At 35.5% G+C, this 23,326-nt stretch overlaps 1 protein-coding gene and 1 non-coding gene across 2 annotated transcripts in view; both read left to right on the top strand.

Annotated features, from left to right (window-relative positions):
• TCF12 (transcription factor 12) overlaps positions 1–23,326 on the top strand; it is a 402,539-nt gene that overhangs the window by 44,467 nt on the left and 334,746 nt on the right. The gene's annotated exons all lie outside the window — the stretch shown is intronic.
• LOC128054949 (U6 spliceosomal RNA) lies at positions 14,192–14,295 on the top strand. The gene has a single exon (XR_008200086.1). It is a non-coding gene; the product is annotated as a U6 spliceosomal RNA (small nuclear RNA).

Raw genomic sequence — 23,326 nt, 5'->3', positions numbered from 1 at the left:
CCCCTTCCTTTCTGGGCCTCAAAACTCTGTGATCTCTCTCACTAAGACTGGCTTTTGAGATGCTAAAGACAAGTTAAAGGACAAAAATTATCCTTTCCCAAGATAGTAGTGAGACTGCAACATGGGAAATGTTTTTGATTGTAGGGGAGTGAATATTCACTAACTCTGTTGTTCCTTTGGTAGCAAGTAATGGGGCTCTTTCAGTAAACAGATTCATCAGGCATGTGAGAGCAATGTGAGAGGTAATTGGAAGGGCCAAAATTATTTCGTTAACTTAATAATCCTCATTAACTGTCATTGCATAAGCCATGTATTATATATTTAGATGCCGTATATTAAACATTATCACACTTAGAATTATTTTGTTTGTGCTAGCTATTAGAGGGTTTTTCTCTGGCAGCACAGTGGTAAAGAATCTGCCTGCCAGTGCAGGAGACCCAAGAAATGTCGGTTTGATACCTGGGTCAGGAAGATCCCCTGAAAGAGGAAATGGCAACCCACTCTAGTACCCTTGCCTGGAAAATCCCATGGACAGAGGAGCATGGTGAGCTACGGTCCATAGGGTCACAAAAAATCGGACGCAACTGAGAGACTGAGCACACACAGTTACTAGAACTGGAGTAGAAAGGTGATGTGGCAATTGTAATAACACTGTGCTCAGTCGTGTCTGACTCTGTGACCCCGTGGACTGTAGCCCACCACGCCCCTCTGCCCATGAAATTTCCCAGGCAACAATACTGGAGTGAGTTGGCATTTCCTACTCCAGGGGATCTTCCCAGCCCAAGGATTGAACCCCTGTCTCTTTGATCTTCTTCAGTGATGGCAGATTCTTAACCACTCGTACCACATGGGAAGCCCAATAATAAGTCAAATTAAAAAATGTGTTATCCTGTTGGTGAGAATATAAAATGGTACAAGCTGCCTTGAAAATCAGCGTGGCCATTCCTCAAAATGTTAATCCTAGAGTTACCATATGACCCAACAGTTCTGCTCCTAACTGCATACCCAAGAGAGTTGAAAACATGTCCACTCAAAAACTTGTGTTTGTATCAGCATTGTTTATAGTAGTCAAAAAGAAAAGATAAGTCAAATGTCTGCTGACTGGTGAATGTAGGTATTGTATACCATATAATGGAGAATTAATTGGCCATAAAAATGAAGTAATGATATATGCTACAACCTGGCTGAACCTGGAAAGCATGATAAATGAAAGAAGCCAGTTATAAAAGATCACATATGATTCCATTTCTATGAAATGTCCAGCATAGGCAACTCCATAAAGATAGAAAATAGATTAGTAGTTACCCTGGCCATGAGGGGTGGCGGGAGTAGTTTGGAGGAAGGGGACCGACTACTAATGGATTTGGGTTTCTTGAGGGTCTTGTGTGGCAAAAATGTTTTAAAAATTACAGTGGTGATTTGATGGTTGCATAGGTATGAGTATACTGAAAACTTTTGAATTGTAAACTTTACATGTGAATTGTGAAGTATGTGAGTTATATCTTAGTGAAGTTGTTAGGAAAGAAGTGAATTATCTATACTTAGTAACTAATAAGTTTTTTTCCACATCACTAAAATGTCTGTGATCCATTCCTATATACATTGCTGGTGAGAATGCAAATTGGCACAACTCTTTTGAAAGGGACTTTGGCAATATCCTATTTACATTTTGACCCAGCAATTCCACTTCTGGAAATCGACCCTGAAGATTTGCTTCCAGCAGTACAAGAGTGCATGTGGACAAAATTATTCATTGCAGCATTATTTATAAATCGTAAAATAGTGACAATGAAATGCATATGTATAAAAGAAGAAGGAAACCTCTATAAATTGATACGGAGTGATTTTTAGGATTATATGGTTAAGTGCCACAAGCAAAGTACAAATGAGCATCTATATTATATTACTTATATAAGAAAAGGCAGGATAGGGAATTACACTTATCTGCAAATGAAATACAGGAAGGATAAGCCAGAAACTGCAGACACAGTGAATAGGAACAGGGTCGAAAAAATGAGGAACGATAGTGGGATTAAAGGAATGGAGGAGATTGTGACATTACTGAGTACACTTTTTTGTATTTTTCTGAGTTTTGGAACTATGCCAGTGTTTCACATGTTTGTAAAAAAAAATTATAAAGTTAGGGGAAAAAAGCGAAAACAAAAATAGGCTAAAACAGAAACAAATGAACTCAACTGGATTTCAAAAGAATTACGTAATTACTTGTGGTTTGGTGTGGGGGCAAAGTAACAAAACTTGTGAACACAGTGAACACAGTATTTGCACTGTATGGCCCAAAGGCCGAAGACCAAGAGACCACTTAAGAAATACCCAGTTTATAGGCTTTCCTTTTTCATGCAGAGCTATGGGTTAACAAATCCAAAACTACTTTCTTTGTATACCAGGGTCGAGTACATGGTAAAAAAATATTTTGTGAGTAATAGAAGCCAGATTTCTTATTGTTGGAGGAGGGAGTTTTAAATATGCAAAGGAAGAAGGCTAGAAGGAGAGAATCTCATGGTGTTTGATTGGAACTTGAAGTACAGATAAACTCATCATTCTTTCTTCCATCCATCCATCCATCTATAAAAATAATTATAGATGAGACAGGGTTGTGTGTGTATGAGTGAACGTATGTCTGTGAATATGTGTGTGTGTGTATATATATATTAATTTAATTCATACTCTTATATATCAACTCTGTATAAATCTGTTTCCTAGATGATTTTAGTCACTAATTTTATCACTGATTAAACTTGCTAGGCAGAATATTATGAAAAAATTCATTTAGATGCTCTCTTGTTTTTGAAGTTTGGCCATTTACAGAATGTATTTGTTAAATACATTTGCTAAAAACATTAGACTTCTAGCTGTTTAATTGTGATTTGTAGGGATTTCCTTGAAATATATTTAGTTTAATTTTGTAAATGTCCCCTTAAATTTTCCTTTAAGAAAAATGTTTGCAATATTAATAAAATGTTAGTAAAGAACCTCCCATAATAAATATCTCTAGTATGTACAAATCGGAGAAGGCAATGGCAACCCACTCCAGTACTCTTGCCTGGAAAATCCTATAGATGGAGGAGCCTGGTAGGCTGCAGTCCATGGGGTCGCTAAGAGTCGGGCACGACTGAGTGACTTCACTTTCACTTTTCACTTTAATGCATTGGAGAAGGAAATGGCAGCCCACTCCAGTATTCTTGCCTGGAGAATCCCAGGGACGGAGGAGCCTAATGGGCTGCCGTCTATGGGGTCGCACAGAGTCGGACACGACTGAAGCGACTTAGCAGCAGTAGTAGCAGCAGTATGTACAAATAGGAAACAACATGTCTAGCAGTCTTCACTGATTAATAGATTAAATTCATTTCAACATTTGGATTTATATACTAGCATGTAGCAAGGAGAGATAAGAAAGCCTTCCTCAGCGATCAATGCAAAGAAATAGAGGAAAACAATAGAACAGGAAAGACTAGAGATCTCTTCAAGAAAATTAGAGCTACCAAGGGAACATTTCATGCAAAGATGGGCTCAATAAAGGACAGAAATAGTAGGGACCTAACAGAAGCAGAAGATATTAAGAAGAGGTGCCAAGAATACACAGAAGAACTGTACAAAAAAGATCTTCACGACCCAGATAATGATGATGGTATAGTCACTCACACTCACCTAGAGCCAGACATCCTGGAATGTGAAGTCAAGTGGGCCTTAGGAAGCATCACTACGAACACAGCTAGTAGAGGTGATGGAATTCCAGTTGAGCTCTTTCAATCTGAAAGATGATGCTGTGAAAGTGCTGCACTCAATATGCCAGCAAATTTGGAAAACTCAGCAGTGGCCACAGGACTGGAAAAGGTCAGTTTTCATTCCAATCCCAAAGAAAGGCAATGCCAAAGAATGCTCAAACTAATACACAATTGCACTCATCTGACACGCTAGCAGAGTAATGCTCAAAATTCTCCAAGCCAAGCCTCAGCAATACATGAACCGTGAACTTCCAGATGTTCAAGCTGGTTTTAGACAAGGCAGAGGAACGAGATCAAATTGCCAACATCCGCTGGATCATAGAAAAAGCAAAAGAGTTCCAGAAAAACATCTATTTTTCTTTGTTGACTATGCCAAAGCCTTTGACTGTGTGGATCACAATAAACTGTGGAAAATTCTGAAGGAGATGGGATTACCAGACCACCTGACCTGCCTCTTAAGAAACCTATATGCAGATCAGGAACCAACAGTTAGAACTAGACACGGAACAATGACTGGTTCCAGATAGGAAAAAGAGTACGTCAAGGCTGTGTATTGTTACCCTGCTTATTTAACTTCTGTGCAGAGTACATCATGAGAAATGTTGGACTGGAAGAAGCACAAGCTTGAATCAAGATTGCCGGGAGAAATATCAATAACCTCAGATATGCAGATGACACAACCCTTATGGCAGAAAGTGAAGAAGAACTAAAGGGCCTCTTGATGAAAGTGAAAGAGGAGAATGAAAAAGTTGGCTTAAAGCTCAACATTCAGAAAACGAAGATCATGTCATCTGGTCCCATCACTTCATGGCAAATAGATGTGGAAACAGTATCAGACTTTATTTTTTGGGCTCCAAAATCACTGCAGATGGTGATTGCAGCCGTGAAATTAAAAGACGCTTACTCAAGTTATGACCAACCTAGATAGCATATTCAAAAGCATATTCAAACAAAGGTCTGTCTAGTCAAGGCTGTGGTTTTTCCAGTAGTCATTTCTGGATGTGAGAGTTGGACTGTGAAGAAAGCTGAGCGCCAAAGAATTGATGCTTTTGAAGTGTGGTGTTGGGAGTTCCAACCAGTCCATCCTAAAGGAGATCAGTCCTGGGTATTCATTGGTAGGACTGATGTTGGAAGCTGAAATTCCAATATTTTGGCCACCTGATGCGAAGAGCTGACTCATTTGCAAAGACCCTGATGCTGGGAAAGATTGAGGGCAGGTGGAGAAGGGGACAACAGAGGATGAGATGGTTCAGTGGCATTACTGACTCAATGGACATGGGTTTGGATAGACTCCAGGAGTTGGTGATGCACAGGGAGGCTTGGCGTGCTGCAATTCATGGGGTCGCAAAGAGTCGGACACGACTGAGCAACTGAACTGAACTAGCATGTAGCTCATGGCATGATCTGATAATAATTAGGATATGGTAATAGTAAAATATTAGTAATCAACATTTTTATCTATAGTTGACAAAATGTAGGCTAAAGAATTAAAACTATATTGGAGTCATTGGATTTGCTACTGAGCACCATATTTAAAGTATATAGTTACCATTGTATAATTATTAAATATAATCATAACCTTATACTTTGTTTATAAACATATTCCTATACTTTGAGGAAGAAAATACATATGAATCTTAGGTACTTTAATGATTATTAATTATGTAATAATTGAATTTTCTTTTGATGATTTCAAATTATTAGAATCTCATCCTGAAAAAATCAAGTTCATAACAAAGTATGTCTTGCTGTATAGCCGGTATGAATATATTAAAAAATAAAATAGTGTAAAATCCCAAACTAATTTTTTGTTTACTGTTACATAATTTGAGGCAGTTCTAGGCATTTATGGCAGACAACTGATACATAACCAAGTACAAGTAGCAATTTTGATAAAAATTTAGAATTAGATTTTTTAAAAAGAATTCTCTCTGCATCTAAATTTAAGCCTCTACATATTGTTTCTCACTAAAAATAATCAGAGATACTTGGACAAAATGGCTGGTTTTGTACTTGAAGCAGGGAATGCACAAGATAAACCTGGAACATCTTGTTATACCAGGTAATAAGGAAGATTAAAGACTACTGGAATCTTGTCAAAAAGACTCCCATGGCTGAAAATGGAACAGTTTGAGCTTTAATAATTTCTAATGTGGTTTGAGACACAACATATATGTTTAAATACAGGATTCATAATGACTTTTTTTTTTCATAATGACTTTTTAAAAAATAACTAGTCATACTGTTGGGGATACTGTCAGTCATTGTTTTAAAGTTGAAAGAATTACTTATCCTGTCTTTCCTTTGAGAACTGTATCATTGGGCAACTACATAAATGATGAGGGGGAAATTTATTTTTATAGAACTATTCTAGCTAACAAATGGGAAATGAATTATAAAATTAGAATATCATCACTTTGTAAACCTTGTTAAGTTAATGAATGTAAGCATTGAATGTCATGGATTTTAACACAGAAAAGCAGCCAGAACTTTGCCTCTTGATGTAAAACAAAATACTACCCATGAAAAACTCTTGCCCTTGCGAGAAAGGATTGAACTACAATCTGATCAAGCATCTAAATTCAACTACTAACTTATGGAAAACACAGAAGAAGAAAATGTTAAATACTAATAGCAACTCCTTGCTGGATATAATCAGAAAAATCCAGCCTATAGAAAGCTGCCGCTGCTGCTGCTAAGTCACTTCAGTCGTGTCCGACTGTGCAGCCCCATAGAGGGCAGCCTACCAGGCTCCCTGTCCCTGGGATTCTTCAGGCAAGAACGCTGGAGTGGGTTGCCATTTCCGTCTCCAATGCATGAAAGTGAAAAGTGAAAGTGAAGTCGCTCAGTTGTGTTCGACTCTTAGCGACCCCATGGACTGCAGCCCAATAGGCTCCTCTGTCCATGGGATTTTCCAGGCAAGAGTACTGGAGTAGGGTGCCATTGCCTTCTCTGTATAGAGAGCTACAAAATAACAAAAAAATCTTTTCCTCTCCTCCCAAAATCTCAAAGAACAAACAGGAGGGGACACATTTAAAAATTAAAGTCAAATAAAATTAAAAATTCAGATCCTCAGTTTTCTTTAGCCATGTTTCAAGTGCTTAACCAGCCATATGTGACTCATGGCTACCATATCAGACATGGCAGGGATGGAAAATTTCCATCTTTGCAGAAAGTTCTGTTGGATAGTTGTATTAATTTCCTAGGGCTTCCAAATAAATCACCAAAATCTGAGTAGCTAAAATTACAGAAATTTATTCCCTGACAGTTCTGGGGGCCTGAAGTTCAAAATTAAGGTGTTGGTAGAGCTTTATGCCCTCTGAAGGTTCTAGGGGCTTATCCTTCTTTGCCTCTTCCAGCTTTTGATGGCATTCTGATGTTTTGGTTTGTGGCAGCGTATTTACCCTTTCTCTTTTAAGGACCCCAGTCATTGGATTTAGAGCCTACTGTTAAATCTAGGATGATCTTGAGATCCTTAATTACTTCTTCAGAGACCCTATTTCCAAATAAGGTCATGTTTGCAGATACTGGATGTTAGGATTTGAATATAATTTTTTTTAAGAGACAGAATTTTAACCTACTACAACAGGGCTGCTAAACATTAAAAGAGACTTAAGACATATCGAACAGTTGCAGTGTTTGGACTCTTTGGATTCTGATGCAAGGAAACATTATAAAATTAAAAATTATGAAATGAGGGAATTCCCTAGCAGTCCAGAGGTTAGAATACCACTTGTCCAATGCTGGGCTTATGGGTTCAATCCTTGGTATGGGAACTAAAATCCTGCATGTCATGTGGTGTGGCAAAGGGGGGAAAATGTCACTTCAAAAAACTGTCTAAAAATTATGAAATGATGGTACATTTGGATAATGAATATATTAAAATTTGTTAGCTTCTTTATGGGTAGTACTAGTGTTTAATCCTTTTTAAAGAAAGAACTTTTATTGTTTAGAAGTAGAGCAATAATTATAGTTGAGATGAAACGATATATTGGAAAATTTTCAAAATAATGCAGGAATGAGGAAATGAATAGGTTATGGATCAGGGGCTGCAAGCAATAACCCAGGAAGCTTACAGCCTGTTTTTGTAAATAAGATTCTATTGAAACAAAGCTATGCTGATTCAAGTACACATGGCCTATGGCTACTTTTGTGCCATAAAGGCAGAACTGAGTGATTTGAAAAGAGACCCATGGGCCTTGGAAAACTGAAAACATGTACTGTGTGACATTTGTGGACCCCTGCCTGGTATAGTTCAAAAGAGGTAGACAGTGAATTGATAATTGTTAAAGCTGTCTCTTTTTTGTATATGTTTGAAATGTCCCATAATATGTTAAATTTTCTGAAAAATAATAGTTGCGTGTTTCTCTGATTTGAGAGAAAGAAAGAACTATGTCTTAAAGAGAAACTCAAAGGAAAGTATGTAAATATTTTATTATTTTATTCTAGAAAAAGTTTTTAATGTAAATTTATTCATTTTAGTTGGAGGCTAATTACAATATTGTATTGGTTTTGCCATACATCAACATGAATCCACCACGAGTGTACACGTGTTCCCCATCCTGAATCCCCCTCCCTCCTCCTTCCCCATTCCATCCCCCTGGGTCATCCCAGTGCACCAGCCCCAGGCATCCTGTATCGTGCATCGAACCTGGACTGATGATTCGTTTCATATAATATATTATACATATTTCAATGCCATTCTCCGAAATCATCCCACCCTCTCCCTCTCCCTCAGAGTCCGAAAGACTGTTCTATACATTTGTGTCTCTTTTGCTGTCTTGCATACAGGGTTATCGTTACCATCTTTCTAAATTCCATATATATGAGTTAGTATACTGTATTGGTGTTTTTCTTTCTGGCTTACTTCACTCTGTATAATAAAACACTACATTTTTAGGGAAAGATATTTGGTAAAGTTATTTTAACAGCAAGGGGATGATAAAGCTAATTTCAATGTTGTAGTTAACCCCCAAGGGAAGATATTTATACTCCATTATTTGTATTTATTACCTTATTTATATGGTGTAAATACTTAAAAAAAAATATTCAGTAAGAATTTCTTACTGAAATAGAGGATAAAATGCTCTATTTCCTTCAAACAGGAAAAAATAGGAAAAAAAATCTTGAGTAAGACTCCCTTAGACTCTTAGTTGGGCCTGCCATATACCCTAGGCTGGCACTGTATGTTTCTGCAGTGATGAAAATTTTAAAAATCTTTGTTAAATGTGCCTAATAAGTGCTTGAAATGTGGCTAGTGCAACTGAGGCAGTGCTTTAAACTTTAATTATTTGAAATTTATGTTTAAATAGGCTCATGTGACTGATGTCTACCATATTATTGAAACAGACAGTTTAGAACATGGTTTAGCCCTTGATTTAATAATCTGTTAATAATTCTCCTATAGAATATTCAGTGTTTGGTTTGCTGACATTTTGCTTAGGTCACTGAGTTTTGTCCATTATCTTGTGTGCTTTGACTCATGCTTCTTGTGCTGAATGGTAGCAGTTTGATTTACTTCTCTTGTGCCTTATATTCCCAAAATTGAGTCTTCAGGATCAGAACTGCTGAACTAAAGTTTATTGAAAACATAGTATTTTATTAGTTATAATGTGTTTTGAAACTTTGATAGGTTGTTATTTTTAATGTCAGAATTTTATGACTTGATATTCTGTTGATTTCTACTTAAAATATTAATCCATTGACTTTTCTGAGCCCCAAACAAAATTCTTTTTATTTTGTAACTTGAGTCATTCAGCAAATATTACTTGTTATGAGCCAGGCATTCTTGAGAATTGGGGAATAATAGAGGAAATAGACTCTGACTTATGATGTGAGCATATTTGATAGTATTTTTAGAAAGAAAGCACGGTGTGCTTGAGAGAAATACTGGATAGTCATATACTAGAGGAATGAGAATAAGATAGTATATGACTGGGAAGAGACCAAACAAAAATGTTTATATATTTTTATTTTGTTATTTTGTCACTTGATGGTAATGGAGATTGTACATCAAAATTCTTAACAGTGTTCCTGTTACTGTATAAATGTGATTTTTTAAATTCACCAAAGGACTTGTAATACAGAAAGAACTTATAACCAAATATCTGACAACTCAATTTAAAAAAATAATAAGGCAAAGTTATCTAAAACTATACTACATCAAAGAAGATACATGAGTGGCCAACAGTACTTGTAAACATGTTCAGTGTCATTGACATTGCTATCAGAGAAACACAAATTAAAACTACAGTGAGTCACTCTATAATCAATTAGAATGACTAAATTAAAACAACAACAATAAATCATAATACCAAATATGGCTGCGTCATGTCAAATGGAAATGAGAAATAATCTAGACACCTTAGGAAAGCAGCTTGACACTTTCTTACAAATTCAACATACACTTAGCATATAACCCAACATTCCCACTCCCTGGAATTCATCCAAGAGAAATGAAACGTGTATATACATTTTTTTTTTTTGATAATCATCATGGAGGACTTATAGTAATACCAAATGGAAAACAATCCAAATATTTATCAACTGGCGAAATTAGTTTTTAAAAATAATACAATATAGATAACTCACATCTACGTAAAGCAAAAGTACTCAGCAGTCAAAAGAAACAAAATATTGATAAGCATGGACATGGTTATATCTCGAAGGCATTAAGCTAGTTGAAGTAAAACACTACATACTGATTTCTTCTGTATGAAACTTCTCTGTCTTAATGATAGTTATTGGTTTTACCTATTTAATGTTATGCGTTAGTCCTCATGTTCCAGCTTTGTTCTTCATCCTTGGTTGAAAGCTTATTATAGTAATAGGTGTTATCCAAATATCTGAAACCTGTCATGAAGTGCTTAGAAGTGAATCTGTTTTCTCTGTCCATTCAGAACCAATAGCATCCTTGATTCAGATTCCCCAGATGGATGTCTGCTTTTTGCTCTTGTTCCTTTTACAGACCAGCTTCCTTTGCTTATTAATCACTTTGCCCAAATTCACAAGGTCTGTAATTTAAGCACTGCCTTTATATCTGACTTTTGGGTCCAGTTCACAGGAGAGAACATTCGATTATTAATAAGCCAGTGGATTGACTGGTCTCAAAATTAGTCACCTCTGTCTCGTCTGGTTGGGATTAGGGAATGTGATTGTTGACTGGTATGGCTGCCTATGCTGCACATTTAACTGAGTGGAATTTGTGATGTTATATTATACAAGTAATTAAATGAATTCTCCATATGTTAGGTTTCTTTGATTACCTTTATGTATGTTCATTAACATATTTTTTTAAGTACTTATAAAAATATACAGTGACAGATGATGGTACTACAAAGACGACTAGAGGCAGGTATAATCCTTGCCCCCAAGGAGTTATAGTCCTAGTGGAACTAAGGGAATGGGAGTGACACGCAGACAATAAAAATGATGTGATACAGTGATAAGAAGTAGGTAACTGATACAAGTAGACTACTTAATAGTCATATCAAGTAAGGATGTAGAGTTGGATTTCTGTCCGTGCAATGAACAGTGTGACCTTGAGTAAGTTTCTTAAAATATCAAAGTACCAGTCTTTAAAAAGAGAGTGATGCACAATTTCATTGTGTCACCCCAGAATAATGTACAGGAAAGTGTGAAGTATAACAAAACTGTTATAATTGTTTTATTGAACTGTTTCATTACCTTCAGTTTTAGTGTAATCCAGTAATTGTTGAAAGACTAATCTTTTTTTTTCTACTGCTGTAGCCTTGGAGGATATGTCATCTTTTTGAAACTTGACTTTTGCTTTCTTTTTCATGTGGATGTAAATTTTGTTGTGAATTCTAATGTATTGGCCTTTCCATATTACTTGCTGATCTCTTAGTTCTTCTGATAGGTGCTTTGCTATTTTGTCAGGCTCTTTCCTTGTACATTCTTTTGCCTTTGTGTATTTTTACTTTTCTCTTTGAATTTAACATTTTACTTTTGATACAAATATTTGAAGCTCTACTTTTATACATAAGCATTCCTTGTGTATAGTATTTCTACTAAGTTGCTTTAATTTTTAAAATCAATATTGTTGCTATTGTTTTGTATTAACTCAAGTTTATATTGATGTATCATTATTAATTGATTAGTCAGGAGTAAAGGCATCTATTACTTGTGTCATTGTGAATCTGTGTATTTTTCCTCCCAACTCAACTACAGGTTTTATATTTTAGAAATCAGATATTTTTATGCTTTCAAGTTACATTGCTTTCTGTAGTTCACTCTGTTGGGAAATACAAAAACGATTATTTTGCTTTTCATTTGAGGCAGATACATGGCACTGATTGTTAAGTCGTGTGTGCGTGCATGCTAAGTCGTTTCAGTCGTGTTGGCTTCTTTGTGATCTCTGTAGACTGTAGGCTCCTCTGGGATTCTCCAGGCAAGAATACTGGAGTGGGTTGCCATTCCCTTTTCCAGGGCATCTTCTGACCCAGGAATTGAACCTACGTCTCTTACATCTCCTGCATTGGCAGACATGTTCTTTACCACTAGTGCCACCTGGAAACCCCTGATTGTAAGTCTTGTGTTATTAAATAAAGTAATCACTTACGTTGGATGGCTCCTGTATTGGATAATTGGCATTTTACATTGACAGCTATCAGCAAAATTAGCTCTTTGAAAAGGTGACTGATAAATATGTTATTTATTTATTACATGTATCTTGTGTAATGAATGATACAGTATAGTTATGGGGTCTAGAATTTAAACTGGCATTCAGTGATATGAAAAAAGCATATAAATTTTTCTTTTGCAGTACTGAAAATGTTATTTGTAAAGTAATATATACACACATACACATACAGAAAGTGAAAAAATATAATTAAGCAAAAATAAGAGAATTAAAAACACCATATTCTCATCACCTAGAGATGACATAGTTAATACTTTAGTGTTCTAGATATTTTTCTGTGTGTGTATATGTATACTTGTATTTCTTTACTGGTAATATATTAATTTGTACATGTTATTTTAATATATGCTTTTTTATGTTAATTTATGCTTTTCTGTATCAGCAGATTTTTATCTTATCTAACCCATGCTCACATTTTTTTAGTTTATTCTAACCTGTTATTTGCAGTTGATCTGTTAAAACCAGGTCCAATCCAGAATAACTATTCAAGTGTTTTAAATCTAGCACAGCACTGCCCCCTGCCACCACACACACACCTTTTTCTTGGCAGTGACTTTTTGATTAGCCATTGCCTTTTGTTGGGGGTGGGTGGGTGGGTGAGGTGGCATGTTTAGTTGTGTCCTCTTGGTGTTGTTTAGATTATTCCTCTATATCCTGTATTTTTAAAATTTTTTCAGCTCTCTATATCTTGTATTTTAAGTAAGCTCATAATTTTTAATTTAGCTACAATATAAACGCCTCTTCTCAATAATCTTTTAACCAGATCAGTATGGTAACTATAAATATTGAATGATTTTTGTCCTCATCTTTCTTTTTGTTCAAAGACTAGAAGAGTTTTCATGAATTACCTATGTACACATTTCTTAAATTATGGTAAATTAATAAAAAGGAAATCTAGATTTACTTAGGTCCACAAATATTATTATCTTTGTGCTAGTCTGTCCAACTCCTTGTGACTCTGTGGACTGTAGCCCTTCTGGCTCCTCTGTCCATGGGATTCTCTAGGCAAGATTACAAGAGTGGGTTGCTGTTCCTTTCTCCAGGGGATCTTCCTGACCCAGGGATTGAACCTGTCTCTTAGATCTCTTGCATTGGCAGGTGGATTCTTTACCACCTGGGAAGCCATTATTATCTGTAGCCTGTGATAATCTACTTGAGTATAAATAAATTCAAGTTATCTCTAGGGTTTTCTTTAAAAATACTTAATAAAACATTTAAAATAATGTTTTCTTTAAAAAGGAAGGTGTGAAGTAGGTGCATTGCTGAACCATTTGTATACCTTACCTTGTATTGCTAGAACATTATCGATCAAATTAGAAAGTTTTAATTACAAGGTCAGTTCTTAAAATTAGGTCACCAAGTGCTTCAATTTTGGGAAACGCATATTGTGGAGTACAAAATGTTTTAATGATTATTTAACAAAATGGATTCCTGAGAGATTTGACATTTCAGTATATTACTTAACTTGAATTTCACTGCTTCTTACTTTGCCTTGTATTAATAATTGGGAAAGTGCTAATAGATTCTATCATACCAAATCTTAAAATCCACAGACTACTGAAAAATGGAAATAATAATAGATGTAGCTAAAAACATAAAGTAGGAAGCATGAGCCTTAAAACTTACATTTCTGAGAAAATCTCATTGGTGATTTTACAGTTGTGAAATTTGATTTTTGGAAAAACAGGTTTACGGATTAAAACTGCAAACAAAGATGAGTCCTTTCATATTTTGATATCTATTGACCCAGGACAGTAAAATAAACTTTAAACAGAAATGATTTATAGTGCTTGGTTCAGCAGTACATATACTAAAATTGGAACACTACAGAGATTAACATGGCCCCTACACAAGGATGACACACAAATTTGTGAAGCATTTCATATTTTTTGAGGTTTGACAGAAAACAAAAAAATTCTGTAAAGCAATTATCCTTCAATTTAAAAAAAGTATTTTAAAATTTATGAAGATTTTATTTATTTCAAATTAGATGAGCATTATGCAGTGAATTTGTTTATTAACCCTAATTACTGAAAACATTGTACTCCTTCCCCAAAAGTTTCAGTGGAGTGGTTTTATTAATTCTTCTTTTATCTAAATTGAGTAGTTTATGTCTTCTTTCTTCATGTGCTTACTACTTTTCTGATTTTATCACTTAAGACTAATGGATGCCTGCTCATTTCTCATTATGGACCCAAAAACAGGTGTGGATGTGTGAACAAGGGGAAAGCTTTGGAAAATCTTCCCTTGTTCAGTGATTATATCTGATCCTTTGCTGTGCTCTTTAAAACCTACAGCATGAGCAAGGCTCTGACTTGGATCAGGGTATCCTTTCCTAATTTAAATTCCCTTCCACATCAGACACAGGAGTCCTATTTTCTAATACCTAGTTTTAATTTTCTTTCCTGAGCTTTAAGTACAAAAACCTCTATACCTGCTTGGTCATACACCTTGTCATATATGTATATGTACATATGTACAAGACATATACATATATATAAACAATCTTTAGGTACCTCATTTTCTAAATATACCTCACTTGAATAGTTGAATTCGAATCTCTTAGTTGAGGCGAATGCAATCAGAAGTGAATCTGCATGTATACAGTTATTTAGTGGCCCATGAGCTGGTAAGGAGAGTTTATGGTTTGGAAAGAATGTGTATAAGTTTACATGTAACACAGTAATATATCAGTATATAGAAGGTGACCTTGATTTATCAGGTTACGAAAGTAGCATTACAGAGACAAAAGGAAAATTTCTCCAATCCAATTTAATCTTAAGCAGTTACTTTCTGTTTGTTTTAAATGATCTTTTAGCTGTTTCCTTAAGAAATGTAGATTTTTCTTCATAACAATGATTTAGTTGAAAAATCAGTTATATTGCTCAGTATTGAGCCAGATCACTGTCATCTGCTCTGATTATTGACCCCTAAGATACTTAGAATATGCTATCATTTTAGAAAGTAGAGGATAAAAGGGAAAACAGCACTTCTCCTGATAACTGAGGTTGCTTTGTCTACCAAAAATTTGTGCTATTTCCTAGCCCTTCCACCCAAGTTCAGTTCAGGAAATAATTCCTGAGCATAGTCCATTTGTATTTGAGCACTCTCGATGGTTTGTGTTGGCCTCAAGTTAGAGGACTGACTGTTGTGCAGGAGGTCAGTCTTATTGCAGGGCATGATGAGCAATGATAAGAGTGACCATGGAGTGTTGGAGGGGAGGAGATAGAAGATAGAAGATAGAAGTCACCCCAGATGGGCAGAGCTCAGAATGCACGGACTTAAGTTAATGTTTTGAAACATACCTCTTTTAAACCCCCAAATGTTAACTTGAAAACTGTTGGCTTGGAAGACACTTCTTTCAAGAGAAAATACGGATATCATAAAAAAATAAAAAAAATACTCATTTATGGCCATTAGCAAATTGTTTCCCGTGATGGAAGCAAGCAAGAAGCATGAATATGATCACTGACTTCCAGATCTACTTCTTTTGTTTCACCGTCGATTATCCTGGGTTGCTTCAAGGTTCATTCCCACTCTTTAAAATCTCAATGTGTTGATTTCAAAAACCAGAAGAAAGAAAAAGGCAGGGGTCAGATTTAAGGGAATGTGGGAATAGAGGGGCTAGTGCGAAGGAAAGCTGGAAAAGCCAGGCCAGGAGTATTAATCCAATGTTTACACAGTAAGGAGAGTGATTTCTTTATATGATTAGTAAATTTTCTATGATGGAGATTTCTGAAAAGAAAGTTCTGAAATTATTTGTAAAGTAGCAGCATACATAAAGTATTAAACTTTTCAAGAAGACAGTTTTGAAGAACAGCACAGTTTTGAAGAACAGCATAGTTTTGGTTTAAGTGTTGACATGCTTATTTAGAAAAGAATTAGTCTTGCTACAGATCATATTAAATGGTTTAAAATAGCTGATGAGTAGAACAGCTGTTGGTTGCAACTCATGATTCCATGATGAAGTATAGAACTCGTGGTCCAGTTTTCAGTATCAAGCTGTTTTCTCTGTCTGATTCTAGCCACCATTGAAGTCAAATACACTGGGGCTTGTTGAAGTCTAGAAGTAATAACGTAGAGGGATCAGAGGATTATTATTTTAGTAAAAATAAAAGTTGCTTCATGCATTTAAAGTCAGGTATTGTACATGCTATAATGTCTGAAAGAAAATTGAAGCTTCTAGTGTTCATGAGATGGCAACTCAAAGAAAAACAGACTTTATGGCTTTTGAGATAGTCATTATACAACAGTCTGGCTTACTGGAAAATGAAAAGGGAAAAGAAAAGCTAGCTGAATAGTCCCAGGTCAGTTTTATTTACCTGTAAGTTACTCCTTTCACATATAGATCATGGTGTAAATTGAGTGGAAATATACCGGTGGGGACACTACTTGTAGCTGTATTTTCAGAACCTCATAATTATGATATTATGTGAATTATATAATCCTTCTTTGAGGGTACTTTCCCTTTACCCATGTAATAATGGGCCCTCATTTCTTTACCAATAGGAGTTTTCAAAGGATAACAAAACAACAAAGACAAAGGAAATCAGACTTCAAGTTCAGCCAGCCATAGACAGAGCTGTGGTGCAAATAATCAGTTGAAATAAACTGCCCCCCAAAATAAAAGCTTGATTTTTTTTTTTTTAAAGAATAACTTTGGTTGTAATCCTCAGTAAAATGCAAGGATCGATAAGAAATTCTTGCAATACACCCCAAGACTACAAGCCTAAATAATCATTAGAAATATTTTGTAATATATGTAATATTTTATTATTTGCATTCTCTTTTAAATCCTGTCTTGTAATATTTAAAAATTGGTATTAAAAATTAATGAGGATTGCTTTTTCAATTAAAATCACTTTATAGGCAGCTTCAAGGAATATTTTTATTTCTGAATGCAAGGTATATATAATCAAAGCTTTTTAATAAATAAGTTCATTTTCTTCCTCATGTGGGAAATATCCTTAGTTTTATACTTTTAATATTTATAGTACTGTGTATTATTTCACATATATTCTTAACACGTGTTTACCTCAGGCTGTTTCTTTTTTAAATACTCAAGTATGTTCATGTACTGCTACCCAGTCTTTTAAACATAATCCCCTTTTCAATTGTGCATTTATCCTTCAGTCATAGAAAGGGTAGTTCTTTTACTGCTAAAGCTCATCAAGTGCTTTTTCCCTACTCATATTTTTTTAATACATATTTTATTGAAGTATAGTTGACTTACAATGTTTCAGGTGCACAGCAAGGTGATTCAGTTATACAAATACACATATATTATTTTTGAAATTATTTTCCATCATAAGTTATTAAAAGATACTGTAGTTCCCTGTGCTGTACAGTTAACCTTTGTTGCTTGTTGTGTATCTATTTTTTCATTAGAAATCTAGTATTGTATTCATATTTAGTCAAACAAGTTGAATCAAAATGTCATAGTTTTTTTAGCTAGGCAAAAATTCATAAGTTTTCTAAAATATATATATGTATAGAAAAGCTTTTCTGCAACACTTGATAAAGGCTTGAGGAAGAACATCAGAAAAAAAAAGAGATGGAAAAATTGGAGAACAGAAGCTAAATGAAATGGGAGCACTGAATGTGAAATAGAAAAAGTGAGACAAGCTGGATGAAAGTTAAAAGATCATTGTATATTGTTTTTAAACACGACTGCTCGTTAGAAACATCTGGAGTTCTGGAGAATAAAAGCAATACTGGGCATTTGTATTTTTCAAAAAATCTCAAGATAATTCTGATACGCATCTGGATTTTAAAAAGTGATCACAGGTTTTTCTATTAGATTCTAGTTTTGGTCATAAAGAGTTCTATTATTTTTCTGTTAATCAGTCATGATAGAGTGGTGTTAAGTGAGTAATAGTTACATAATCACAATTATAAAAGATGTTTATCAGTTTTCACAGTCAGTAGCCAGACAAAAAAATAAAAGACAATTACAATTGCAAGCCGTAATGGGAACACGATTAACTTAACAATATAAAATAATTACATACAATTTGGGGGGGGTCAGGCAGAAGTGATGTGCTAAGTGAAAGTGCATCTGTGCACTATGTTTTCATCCACCCAGTCAGTCTGTCTTTTGGTTGGTGAATTTAATCCATTTACATTTGAGATAATCATTGATATGTATAATCCTGTTACCGTTTTCTTAATTGTTTTGGGTTTATTTTCTTTTCCTTTTCTATATCCTGCCTAGAGAAGTTCCTTTAGCGTTTGTTGTAAAGCTGGTTTGCTGGTGCTGAATTCTCTTAACGTTTTCTTGTCTGGAAAGCTTTTGATTTCTCCATCAAATCTGAAGGAGAGTCCTGCTGAGTATTCTTGGTTATAGGTTCTTCCCTTTCATCACTTTAAATATATCATACCATTCCCTTCTGGCTAGTAGAGTTCCTGTTGAGAAATCAGCTGATAGCCTGATGGGAGTTCACTTGTATGTTACTTGTCATTTTTCCCTTGCTGCTTTTAATATTTTATCTCTGTCTTTAATTTTTGTCAGTTTGATTACTGTGTGTCTTGGTGTGTTCCTCCTTGGGTTTATTCTTCCCAGGGCTCTCTGTGCTTCCTAGACTTGGTTGACTATTTCTCATGTTCAGAAGGTTTTCAGCTATTATCTCTTCAAATGTTTTCTCACGTCCTTTTTCTCTCTCTTTTTCTGGGACCCCTCTAATGCAAATGTTGCTGCGTTTAATGTTTTCTCAGAGGTCTCTTAGGCTGTCTTCATTTCTTTTTTTATATGCTCTTTTCTGTGGCAGTGATTTCCACCATTCTGTCCCCAGGTCATTTATCCATTCTTCCGCTTCAGTTATTCTGCTACTGATTCCTTCTGGTGTGTTACTTATCTGTTTGTTTGTTCTTTAGTTCTTCTAGGTCTTTGGTAAACATTTCTTGGATCTTCTCAATTTTGCTTCCATTCTTTTTCTGACATCCTGGGTCATCTTCACTATCATTATTCTGAATTCTTTTCTTGGAAGACTGGCTGTCTCCACTTCATTTTGTTGTTTTTCTGGGATTTTATCTTGTCCCTTTATCTGGACATAACCTTCTGCTTTTTCATCATGATTCAGTTCAGTTCAGTTCAGTCGCTCAGTTGTGTCAGACTCTGCGACCCCATGAACCGCAGCAGTTATGTGTCTTTGAGTGTGAGATGTCTTTTTTTTTGGGTGAGTTCAAGCATCCTCCTGTCAATGGTTGTTGTTCAACAGCTAGTTGAAATTTTGGTGCTCTTGCAGAAAAAGATGAGCTCAGGCCCTTCTACTCTGCCATCTTGAACTGGAAGTTACTCCCATACGTTTTTATAGTGATCAGTTATCATTAACATTACCTAGTGAATTTTTAATTCTAGTAATTTATTTTACTTACTCCTTCAATAAATATTTTGGCATGTCTTCTGTTTGTGTCTTTCTACAGAAAAAGTAATCTTTTCACATTTTTTTTTTTAGTTTTTCGTAATAGTATGAAAATTACAAAATGTGACAACATCTAAACATTAAGATTGCATTATTTTATTTAGAATATTAGCTTAATATATAAACTCAAAGTTCAGATATTACCCTCAGAATTTCTCTCATGGTTGCTGTAACTGATCTTGTTGACTAATAAAACTTCCTTTAAAGGACAAAGGTTGTAATCAAACCTAATGGTGGGTTATGATGGCATGGTACAGATTTAACACTCCTCAAAAGATAATTCCTAACCATTCTTCTGATTTTCTTATCAAGTTTCTTATTAAAGTTTTCTGAGAATGAAAAACTGCAGAATGATAAAATACCAAGTATATTTTAAGGTAACATATGCTTTTACACTTCATCTTAGTCACAAGGCTGAGAAGCAATAACATTTGCTTTTAAAAAGGTAAAAATTCCAAATCTCAGTGAACAATTAGTCAATAAATATTTAATTGAATATCTACTATATTTCTAGATGTCTATGCGGACCTTCAAAGACTATTAAAATAATAGTGTTTGCCCTTAAGGAAATTTATGGTCCTTTTTGAAGAGACATGGTTAGTAACTAAGAAAGAATTTATATTCAGGAGTTTCAGCGTAGCTGACATTAAGTACATCAAAGTGGCGATAATGAAATTTAAAGCTGTTGCTAATGTGATTTTTACTTGAGCCTAAATATTAAAGGAAGTGATATAAGGTTTGTTCTATTAATTTAGATAATAACAAGTCAAATTACTTTTCTGGGAATACTTCATAAATTTTAGGCCAGTCCTAAAATTTTAAGTTCTTCAGAGAATAATCTTTGATTAAAATTATTTTGTAAGAATATTTTATAAAAAGGGGATGTCCATCACAAAATAGTTTAATATTTCATTTTAAGAAAGAAGTTTTAATATCTCCCTTGTGTCCACAAAGAGTCTGACACGACTAAGCACAACACAACACCTTGTGTGTGCATGTATTCTTTACTTCTGTACCTCTGCTCATAATGCCTTTCTCTGACAGCATCGCCTTAGCACCCTCTCAGCCCCCACAACCTACTCTACATTCCTGTGCAACCAGATCACTTGTCATCTCATCTTTGAACGTTATCTCCAAGTTCATTCACCTTCTGTTTTCCTGTAAGATTTTATTCATTCTGCCAGTCATGTTTGGTTATTCACTCATGTGGCTCCTTTTTCACATTGATGCTTTTCTTGAAGATAGATGTTTTTTCCATATGTATTTTGGATGCCTAGCATAATGTTCGGAAAAGGCAATAGCACCCCACCCCAGTACTCTTGCCTGGAAAATCCCATGGACGGAGGAGCCTCGTGGGCTGTAGTCCTTGGGGTCGCTAACAGCGGACACGACTGAGCGACTTCACTTTCACTTTTCACTTTAATGCATTGGAGACGGAAATGGCAACCCACTCCAGTCTTCTTGCCTGGAGAATCCCAGGGACGGGGGAGCCTGGTGGGCTGCCATCTGTGGGGTTGCACAGAGTCGGACAAGACTGAAGTGACTTAGCAGCAGCAGCAGCAGCATAATGTTGGCACATAGTAGATAGTTGTTGAATAAATTCCTGAATTACTTAAATTCTTAATACTCCAGATCTAGTGATTGGTTTTTGACATTTGTAGAAAGTTAAATTATGTTGTCATCACTTTTCACAGATATATCTAGGTTTATAGCTATAAGTCTTTGTCTTTCATTTTTTCAGTAATAAAGAAACTCAGGGCTATGGTGATTGATTTAACACCATGAGCTTATGAAAGTCATGAGTGTATTTTGTCATATGTAAGACTAAACTCAGCAGAGTTTACTGAAATATTAGCCTTTAAACAGATTTTATATACAGTTTTTACTAGTTCTAAATTGAGATGTAATTTTAAAATTCATTCATTTAGCAAATATTTATTGAATGTCTACTGAAATCTCTAGGCAGGGAGGTAGGCTTTGGAAGATACAGTGGTGAGTAAGAAACATAATTTCATGGAGCTTTATTAAAAAAGACAAAGAAGGTAAAGCATGAGTATGCTGAATAATTCAAAATTTTAAACTTTGGTTGGTATCAGTTCTGTTCAGTTGCTCAGTCATGTCCAACTCTTTGCCACCCCATGGACTGCAGCATGCCAGGCTTCCTTGTCCATCACCAACTCCCAGAGCTTGCTCCAACTCATGTCCATCGAATCGGTGACGCCATCCAAACATCTCATCCTCTGCTGTCCCCTTCTCCTGTCTTCAGTCTTTCCCAGCATTAGGGTCTTTTCAGATGAGTAGGCTTCACATCAGGTGCCCAAAGTATTGGAGCTTCAGCTTCAACATCAATATCAGTGAATATTCAGGAATGATTTCTTTTAGAATTGCAGTCCAAGGGACTCTCAAGAGTCTTCTCCAACACCACAGTTGAAAGCATCCATTCTTTGGCGCTCAGTTTTCTTTATAGTCCAACTCTTACATCCATACATGACTATTGGAAAAACCATACGACTTTGACTCTGCAGACCTTTGTTGGCAAATGTCTTTGCTTTTTAATATCGTGCCTAGCTTGTGATCATAGCTTTTCTTCCAAGGAGCAAGCATCTTTTAATTTCATGGCTGTATTTACCATCTGCAGTGGTTTTTGAGCACCAGAAAATAAAGTCTGTCATTGTTTCCATTGTTTCCCCATCTGTTTGCCATGAAGTGATGGGACTGGGTGCCATGATCTTTGTTTTTTGAATGTTGAGTTTTAAGCCAACCTTTTCACTCTCTTCTTTCACTTTCATCAAGAGGCTCTTTAGTTCTTCTTCACTTTTCTACCACTTTCTGTGTCATCTGTGTATCGGAGGTTGTTGATATTTTTCCTGGCAATTTTGATTCCAGCTTTGCTTCATCCAGTCCGGCATTTCACATGATGTACTCTGCATATAAGTTAAACAGAGGAGTTAAAGACATGAACCTCATTGTTGATGCCCCTACCTCCTTCCTCCCTCTCTTCCTCCCTTCTTTCCTTCTGAACTAATAGAGGGTTGTAGTTAGTGAATACTGAAGAGATAAAGCAGATAATTATATAAACTTTATTTTTTAATATAAAATTTTACATAGTTTCTTAGCTCCAGGCTTTGAGCTTGGATTTATTTATAATTCATAATTTCCTGAATTTTAAAAACTGAATTAGTGGTATGTACTCTGATGCTGGCAGGGATTGGGGGCAGGAGGCGAAGGGGACGAGAGAGGATGAGATGGCTGGATGGCATCACCAACTCGATGGACGTGAGTTTGAGTGAACTCCGGGAGTTGGTGATGGACAGGGAGGCCTGGCGTGCTGCGATTCATCGGGTTGCAATGAGTCGGACACGACTGAGTAACTGAACTGACTGACTATATATATTGTGTAACATTCCCTGGGGAGATCTATGGAAGAACTGGTAATCATATACAGTAGTAATTTTGAATTGAAACGTCCTAACATGCACATTGAGTGGGACAAAAAAGGA

This window comes from Budorcas taxicolor, chromosome 10, assembly GCF_023091745.1.
Source record: "Budorcas taxicolor isolate Tak-1 chromosome 10, Takin1.1, whole genome shotgun sequence".
In the NCBI taxonomy this organism is placed as follows: domain Eukaryota; kingdom Metazoa; phylum Chordata; class Mammalia; order Artiodactyla; family Bovidae; genus Budorcas; species Budorcas taxicolor.
This window is presented reverse-complemented; position numbering and strand designations above follow the sequence as displayed.